This window comes from Sus scrofa, chromosome 7 (genome assembly GCF_000003025.6).
Source record: "Sus scrofa isolate TJ Tabasco breed Duroc chromosome 7, Sscrofa11.1, whole genome shotgun sequence".
Lineage (NCBI taxonomy): Eukaryota > Metazoa > Chordata > Mammalia > Artiodactyla > Suidae > Sus > Sus scrofa.
In genome coordinates this window covers 12138204-12147826 of record NC_010449.5, presented here as the reverse complement: position 1 = coordinate 12147826, position 9623 = coordinate 12138204, and positions in this window count along the sequence as shown.

The following is a 9623-nucleotide window of genomic DNA, read 5'->3' as shown; positions in this document are numbered from 1 at the left end:
TAATTCTAGAAAAGCTTCAACAAGCAAAACTTGAATTTGTTGGAGTTCCTGTCATGGTGCATTGGTTAACGAACCTGACTAGGAACCATGAGGTTGCGGGTTCCATCCCTGACCTTGCTCAGTGGGTTAAGGATCCGGCGTTGCCGTGAGCTGTGGTGTAGGTTGCAGACGCAGTTTGGATCCCGAGTTGCTGTGGCTCTGGCGTAGGCCGGTGGCTACAGCTCTGATTAGACCCCTAGTCTGGGAACCTCCATATGCCATGGGAGCGGCCCAAAGAAAAAGCAAAAAGACAAAAACAAAACAAAAACTTGAATTTGTTGCATGTTGACAATTATTCACATATTCGCACTATATTCTATCAGGTATTACAAGTAATCTAGGATTATTTAAAGTATATAGGAGGACGTGTATAGGTTATATGCAGATACTATACTGTTTTATATAAGGAACTTGAACATTTGTGGATTTTTGGAATCTGTGGAGGGTGCTAGAACCAATTCCTGTGGATACGGAGGGATCCTCTAGTTGGTCAGAGATAGATGAAAAGGAATGAATGACATTATCTTTACTCCCCTGACACTGCAATTTACCCTCAAGCCTCATAAGTAATAAAGAGCCCTAAAGAAAAGGAGCAAATACTTTCATTTCACGAGTTTATTTCTCTATCATCCCCTAGCTGACTCCTCTTTGCTAACTTAGCCAACAAAGATATTTGGTTCACCAGAGTTTAAAAAGATTTTCTATTCCCTTGTTCCTTCTTCCACATTTTCCTTCCCTATATTTATTTGATTTTTTTTTTTTTGCGGGGGGCGGGGGGGTATACCTGCAGCATATGGAGGTTCCCAGGCTAGGGGTTGAATCAGAGCCGCAGCTGCTGGCCTACACCACAGCCACAGCCACTGCAAATCCAAGACACGTCTGTGGCCTACGCAGATCCTTAATCCACACTGAGCAAGGCGAGGGATTGAACCTGCATCCTCATGGATGCTAGCCGAGTTCATCACTGCTGAGCCACAATGGTAACTCCTCCTTCCCTATATTTATTAGGCTCATTGTCTTGCCTTATCTGTTGCTGTTTATGGTGGCAGGAAAGGAAGAACAGAGACGCTTACATGGGAGTTTTTAGACGTTTTTGCCGAGTTGTATGTATAACATCTTCCCCCATCTTTCCTCAAAGTCTTGAGCCAAGTATCCATTTCTCAGGAATGCTTGGGGAGTTGGCTCTAGGATGCTGGCCTTTTTCCTAGTGGGCGTGGGCCTGGAACAGGGGCTGCTCTCCGGAGGTCCCCCGTGCTGGCAGCAGGAAGAGGATACACACATCCTCTCTCCAACCTGAAGGCTTAACCAGCCGGGGCTCTGTTCTTTCCTCAAGGATTAGTGGTGGGGTAACATGAAGCCAGCTGAGGGCTGGTGAAGAAATGGATATTAACATTGATACTCTGAAAGCACAAAAAGCTCGCCAAGATCAAGTCCTTCAGTTGTTTTCTACAATCCTTTCATACAGTCAAAAACGCAGCACTGGAAATCCAGACTCCTAATCCCATTTGGTTCTACCTGCATACCTTCTCGCTATTTAAGGGATTTTTTTTCCCCTAGAAAACACACGATAGCTCCGAATCCTAGGATGCGGAACCCATGGATACGCAATTTGGTAGGACTGGGCTGTTTTAAAAGGGGAAGTGTAAGAATTGTGGAGACGGAAGGTTCTTGCAATCCACAGATGTACCCCAAATTCAAGGGGTGGAGAGAATTTGGACTCATTCAAAACCAAAGGAACAAAACCACTGATTTGCCCTTTTGTCCCCTCGGATGCTCTGTGTGAGACTGTCTGAGGCCCTGTGTGACCTTGCCGCGTGGCTGGGTGGGGCCAGCATCTGTAATTAATTCCAGTGTGGGTGCTGGGGGCAGAAGCTTCTCACACCATGGCAAGCAATTCTCAGAAATCAGCCGGGGGTCAGAATTCAACTTGGTCTGACACTATCTCCTTGGAGCTAGCTTCAGCTTTCACAGGTTCAGGGTTCAGCCCTAAGAGGCTGGCCCTGCCTCCGACCTCAGATGCAAGTCAAAAGCCCAGGTGGTCACCTCTGCCTCTGACTGGCTATAAACCACAGGTTGGCAAAACCCCCGCTCAGGCTCCGTGAACTTGCTAGAGTAGCTCGTAGAATGCTAAGAAACACTTCACTTACTAGATCATGGTTTATTATAAAAACCAAAACCATAACTCAAGAATAGCCAGATGGGAGAGATGCTTAGGGCCAGGTGTGTGGGGAAGGAGCGTCCCCAGTCCCTATGTATTCACCAACCTGGAAGCTCTCTGTGCTTTTTGTTTTTTCGTTTTTTTTTTTTTTTTTTGCTTAGGGCCGCCCCCCGTGGCATGTGGAGGTTCCCAGGCTAGGGGCTAAATTGGAGCTGTAGTGGCTAGCCTACACCACAGCCACAGCAACATAAGTTCCAAGCCACGTCTGCGACTTCTACCACAGCTATTGGCAACACCAGATCTTTAACCCACTGAGCGAGGCCAAGGATCGAACCCGCAACCTCATGGTTACTAGTTCAATTTGTTTTGGCTGAACCGCAACGGGCACTTGCTCCTTTTGGGTTTTTAGGAAGGCTTCATTACACAGGCATGACTGATTAACTCAATGGCTATTGGTAATTGATTCAAGCTCTACCGCTCTCGGTTGGATGGGACTGAAAGTTCTGACCCTCTAGTCCCATGGTTGCTTGGGGCCCTGGCGAGGTGAGGTACCACTTACCTCATCAACATGACCAAAGACATCTTTATTGCTCTCATCAATTAGGAAATTCCAAGGGCTTTAGGAGCTCTGTGCCAGAAAAGGTGACAAAGAGCAAATATAGTTTTTTCCTTATGAAGCACATCACAACTTGCCTCCCAGTTCTCCCTCTTTCTAGCTCTGTGACCTTAGGAAGTCACTTCATCTTTCTGTGCTTCAGGCTCTCATCTATCAAGGAGGCCAGTGAGACTACCTACTTCACAGGCACAGGATGAAACAAGTTGATTCCTATAAAGTCCTTCAAATGGTCTAGCATCTAGTGCTGGATCTCTGTTGACACCTGCCACATTAAGGGAGCCTACCAAGGATTCCTAAGAAGCTGTGTATAAATTTAGGTTAAATACCAGAGAGAAGGGAAGCTGATGGCTTCTCTAAGGGAAAAAGAGCTTTCAAACATTGGTGTGACATGAGTTCCCGTCGTGGCGCAGCAGAAACGAATCCGACTAGGAACCATGAGGTTGCGGTTTGATCCCTGGCCTCGATCAATGGGTTAAGGATCTGGCGTTGCCGTGGGCTGTGGTGTAGGTTGCAGACGCAGCTCAGATCTGGTATTGCTGTGGCTCTGGCATAGGCCAACAGCTGTAGCTCTGATAAGACCCCTAGCTTGGGAACCTCCATATGCCGCAGGTGCAGCCCTAAAAAAAAAAAAATTTGGTGTGACATGAAGAGGGAAAAGCTTTCCAGGCCTGATTGCTAAAATGGGGGCAGGGCTCATGGCTCCCACAGACTAGAGTGTGGGGTACATCTTGCACTTGTCCTGCAAAGAGGCGGAAAGCAAGGAGGGGGCACTGAGAAAGATTTTTAATTCTGCTTTGAGTTTCCTTTTTTGGTATAATGGGTTATTGGAAAAGTTACATTTGCTCTTGGTAGTGATTTCGTTACATCTAAAACCCAGGGAAGACATGGCTATACAGGGGCAGGGACGTGGGCTTGAACCCAAGTGTCCATTTGAAGGCACTGCCTGACCCTAGGAGGGTTGTACCTGTCCCTCACCACGTATGGGCATGGAACATCATGTCACATGCACAGGGAGGACCTTTGGAGAAGCTTAGAAATGAATGCCCCTCCATCAACTCTCTCCCACCTCCACTCTCCTAGCTGGTATCAGCGGCAGCCTCTGGTTTTGAACACAAAGGACATTTGTTGCATGCAATCATTGTCTAAAGCTGGCCTTTTTCTATTATGAATGATCATGAAATTGAGGGTGAAGGAGAAAGGCAACTCCACATTTGAAGCTACAAAAAGGCCGTGATTCATTTCCAGTCTCTTTATTAAGCAGCCTAGTCTCAGATAATTTGCAGCAAAGTTTTACCCTGGAGCAAGTTTCCTCAGTCATGTTAAATTCATGGGGAAAATCCTCCCGGGATTTAGAACTGAAAAATAGACGGCTTTAATAACAGAAACGTTGGTGTAAAGAGCAGAGAGAGGCAGTGTGTTCTAACCATTTAGGGAAAAAATGGGTAAGATATTACTAATAAGCTCTGCTATATTTTTATCCTACCGTTTTCATCATCTGAAGGAATACTGAGATGAGCTTTTAAAGTCTGAATGATTATCTGACAGCTTCCATCTTTAGGGCAAATTATTAGCAAGGGTTTTATTTTGCTATTACCTTTAGTCAAAACTCAGAGGACATACGCTTATCAGAGCTCAGAGAGGGAATCAAATCTACAGACAAGAGTGCTTTGAACGGAACTGCAGAACCCAGCTACTTCTAGTCTTTCTAGGTGACCTCTGTGGACACTGTCTTTCTTATGGAGTGAGGCTGGGGTAGGGATTAATAGGGTCCATAGCGCTCTCCTCAACGTGGTCCCCACCTAACTTCCAGCTCCATCACTTGCCATCCCCCACAACGCATCCAAGCACACACCCTGTATTCCCATTATGCCAAACTGCCCACTGGTCCCAAATATGTGGCATTACCTATCTAGGTTTCAGCTCATCTTTCAAGACTCATTTCCAGAATGAGTTTCTTCCAGAAATCTTTCCAACTGTGGACAAAGTTAGTGGCATCTTATTCTGCTCTCCCATAGGGCCTCGTGCCTGCTTCACTAGGGAGCTTAATCAACTGCAAGGATTAGTTTACAATGTCAGTTTCCCCAGTGACCTTGAAGGGGCAAGGATTTTTATCCGGGATATCTGTACCCTCTAGTTCAGTGTTTCTCAACAGCAGCACTACTGACATTTGGGGCCAGAAAATTTCTTTTTTTTTTTTCTTTTTTTTTTGTTGTTGTTGTTGCTATTTCTTGGGCCGCTCCCGCGGCATATGGAGGTTCCCAGGCTAGGGGTTGAATCGGAGCTGTAGCCACCGGCCTACGCCAGAGCCACAGCAATGTGGGATCTGAGCCGTGTCTGCAACCTACACCACAGCTCACGGCAACGCCGGATCCTTAACCCACTGAGCAAGGGCAGGGACCGAACCCGCAACCTCATGGTTCCTAGTCGGATTCGTTAACCACTGCACCACGACGGGAACTCCCCCAGAAAATTTCTTGGAGTGGGGGCTGTCCTGTGCATCATTGTAGGGCATTGAATATCATCCCTGGTCTCTACCCACTAAATGCCAGTGGTGCCCAATCCTCAGTGTGATGATTAAAAACCATCTCCAAAAGGGTACCCTCCTACACTGTTGGTACAACCACTATGGAAACAGTATGGAGGTTCCCCAGAAAACTCAATATGGAACTATCATATGATCCACCAATCCCATTCCTGGGCATATATCTGGACAAAGCTTTCATTCAAAAAGATACATGCATCCCTATGTTCACTGCAGCACTACTCACAATAGCTAAGACAAGGAAACAACCTAAATGTCCATCGACAGATGAATGAAATAAGATGTGGTACATGGACACAATGGACTACTACTCAGCCATAAAAAAGACAAACAAATGCCATTTGCAGCAACATGGATGCAACTAGTGATTCTCACACTAAGAAAGAGAAAGACAAATACCATATGATATCACTTTTATGTGGAGTCTAAAATATTGCACAAATGAACCTATCTACAGAATAGAAACAGACTCAGAGACATGAAGAACAGACTTGTGATTGCCAAGGGGGAAGGAATGGGATGGATTGGGAGTTTGGGTTAGTAGATGCAAACTATTACATTTAGAATGGGTAAGCAATGAGGTCCTGCTACACAGCACAGGGAAGTATAGCCAATCATTTGTGATAGAACATGACAGAAGATAATATTAGAAAAAGAATGTATATGCATGTATAACTGGATCATTTTGCTGCACAGCAGAAATTGATAGAACGCCGAATAATTAAAAAAAAAAAAAAAAAAAAAACCATCTCCAGACATTGCCCAGTGCCTCCTGGGGGAGAAAAATCGGGCCAGATGAGAACCACAGCTCTAGCCCTAACAGAGAGCTGGACATACAGTAGGTGCTTAACATAGATATTTGCTGAGTTAATAAACCCATGTCCAAATTAATGAATAAAAACCAAGTGAAGCACAGATGAAGAAAGACCTGACCGCATCTTTCACACACTCACTGAATTCAACTTAAAAAACCTTTACTCCAGAAGTCTCTATGAATTGGCTCTATTCACTTCCTATTTTTTTCTCTCACACCCTTTGTCCCTCACCTTCAAGTTTTGCTTTGCTTTGTTTTCTTTCCTGACAAGCCAAATTCTGTACTGACTTCAAGACAAAGAAAAACTTACCTACTCCGAAAAGCCTTCTCCAATACATCCAATCCAGGGATCTCCTACTTCACATTCTCTAAATATTTAAGAAAAACCACAAACATATATATGCATATGTATGTATATACATACACACATATGCAGTAGTTTTGGTCTTAGACCTGTTAGCTCTTTTTATGTCATACATGTATATAGGAATTTTCTTCTCAACTGGAAGAATCACTCCTTGATAGTGGGCTCACTTATGCCTTTGAGGTTCTTTTCTTCCCCTTAACATTAGCACGCGTTTATGAACAACAGATGTTTAGCTTTTGCTTGAATTTCTTTTTCTGTATGCATCTGGCAGGTGTGTTAAAACTGTGTAGTTGGTGTGGTCCTAACAGTTTTGTTTTTTAAAAGGCATAGTGCTAACTCTTTAACATCTTGCTGTTTTTAAACTCATTTTGAGGAGATTCTGCAAATATGAATGTGCCACGTTTTAGGATTTCTATGAGGAAGCGCTAAAAATGATAAGCAATGAGAAAGACAAACAGCCCCATTTTGTTTCAATCCTGACTCTGCTCAAACTCCATCTGGGGTTCTCTTTCCATTGCCTGGTAAAATGGAAAAACGTTGGATTCCTGGTTTATTCTGAGCTCTCCCAACACCAGAAGAACTTCTTTTGCACCCATCCTCTTCAGGCGCACCTGCAAGGACCCATACATGCACTTTCCCCTATGCTTGGATTTGGAAGTTTGCTCACACTTCTGGTCTGCAGGGCACTTGTGTCTCACATTCTTCTTGGAAGAGTTCATGCTTTGTCCAAGAGCAGTCGCCTGAGGGGCTTCTGATCCTCAGCATTCAATGGCAGAGTTAAGGAGACAACCCCAGAATGGACCTGCACTACGTTTGAGTTTCACATCAGTGACAGAAACAATGTAGAAGAGGCATTGGAATGGCTTAGGGCGAGGAAAAGGGTCTTTAGCTGCACCACTGATTTTTGTAACCCTTAATAAAAAAATGAAAGAATGCTTCTGCCCAAGAATCATAAATTGAGACTTTTGGCAGAGCAGCCTCTTGAATCTTCGGTTTCCCCAAAAATTCAGGCTCTCTGTTGATTCCTCTCTGCTGTACCTTTTCACCTCCCCTCTCCATGGGCCCTTCCTCGACGCCCACCAAAGCCCTTCCATTTAAAATGCAAAACCCAAATGCTGCCCTTGAGCCCACCCCTGCTGTGGTACTGTCCTGACTTACCCCACCGACACTCAGCCCCCACTTAGTACTTCCATATCCTTGTCTCACATGTATACACTACAATCTGGCAACCCTGGAGTATCCTCTCAATCTCAAAATGCACCCAGCTCTTTCTTGGCATCCGGGACTGCCTAATATTGCCCCATATTTATGGCCCTTTCTTGGTACTCCAATTCCTTGACTCTGCCGACCTGCCTGTTACAACATCGCTGACCACCCCTTGTGAAGTTCTTCGGGCTTGGCTTTCAGTCTTGATTTTCCTGCATGCCTTCATCTTTCTCTGCCTCCTTCTTAGTCTCACCATCCACCTAAGAGGTAGATCATTTCAAGGTTCCATCTTCAGCTTTATTATTATTTCCCTCTTTAATGCTCTCCTATGGATGACTTCTTATATTGTTGCAGCTTCAAATATCAATTAAATCTAACAGCTACCAAATGCTTCTCTTTACCTTTTCCATCCTCTGGAAATTCCAACTCAAGTTTTCAATCGACTCCAGGTTTGCCCATCACCAAGCATCTCAACTGCATCATGTTCAAAACCAGACAGATTCAATTCCCTTCCTACTCCCATGGCTTGCTCCCCTCCATGTGCCCCTCTATTAAAGACCATCTGTTCCAAGCGAGAAGCAGAACTGGGTATGACTTGTCTTACTAAATACTGATTAGACCTCCAAACTCTCTTGATTTGTCTCATTTTCATGTCGACAGATGATCAAAATGGACTTCCCTGCCCCTCGTCTCTTCTCGTGCCGTTATCTCCTTTCCTCTGTAGTAGCAGTTCCTTGTTCAAGAACCAGATCTTATTGCCACCCTCTTGTCCCAGAAGTTTTTGGTTCTGAAGGCAGTGGAGAACCCAGTCCAAATGAAACCTGGAATTCAAGGTCACCCACCACTGTGACTCTAACCACATTCCCTTCAGAGCTTCATTTCTTACCACGTCATCAACAACAGGAGCAGTCCAGCCTCACCGAACTTCGTTCTAACCCTATATGCACCATATACTTTTTTTCCACCTGGTAAAATCCAACTAGAATGTTAAGGCTCAGCTCCAAGGGCCTCTGTGAAGCTTTCTCACCCTTGGCTCCGAAGGAGGATTAACCATCCCCTTCTGTGCTTCCATAGCACTTTTCTTATAGTTCTACAAGTCACCTAGTAATATAGGAGTTTCCAAGTTAGTCACTGAGCTTAAGGAGTGCAGTCTAGTGAGGTGAACACTATCTTATCCATTTGTTGGCTGTCATCCATCCATCCATCCATCCACCCACTATTCTGGCCAGCATTTTGAGACTACCTCACTTAAGATCCCCTCCAGTGTTAATATTCTATGATTCTGAGTATTATACACTTTCTATATAGAAAGAAAAACTGTAAATTACAGGCTAAATACATGACATGGGCATCCTGTACCATTTACGTCTTCATCATTATTAAACTTCCAGTGCTCAATAAAAACTTAGCAGGTGTTCCATAAATGTACTGCATAAACAAATGAGTTAATTCCTAGAAAGTGATGGGAGACTGACACAGAGGAAGAGTGGAAGACAAATCTTGTCTCTCAATTTTTAAAGAATTATTTACCTGAAATAATTGCATGTGTATGGAACTACACTTCTGGGGCAGCTGCAATTATTCAGCTGCTACAGATAGTTCTGAGTTACATATATATTATGTGCACTGTCCTCTACTCCACAAAGTTATGTCCTGAGCAACGCGACTGTGTACACATTAGCACACTTAGAGCAGCGAGGTCCCAGCAGCAGCAGGCTAGTCATCCTACAGAATGCAGCCCTGGAGTCTGTGGCCTGAGACTGTCTGCTGGGACCGAGCCTGGCACTCACCTGTCCTGAACGGGCAGTGCACTAGCAGCATCATCTGGGTTTACATTTTTACCTTCTAGCTTTGTCATTCTCTTCCTTCTCCAATACCTTC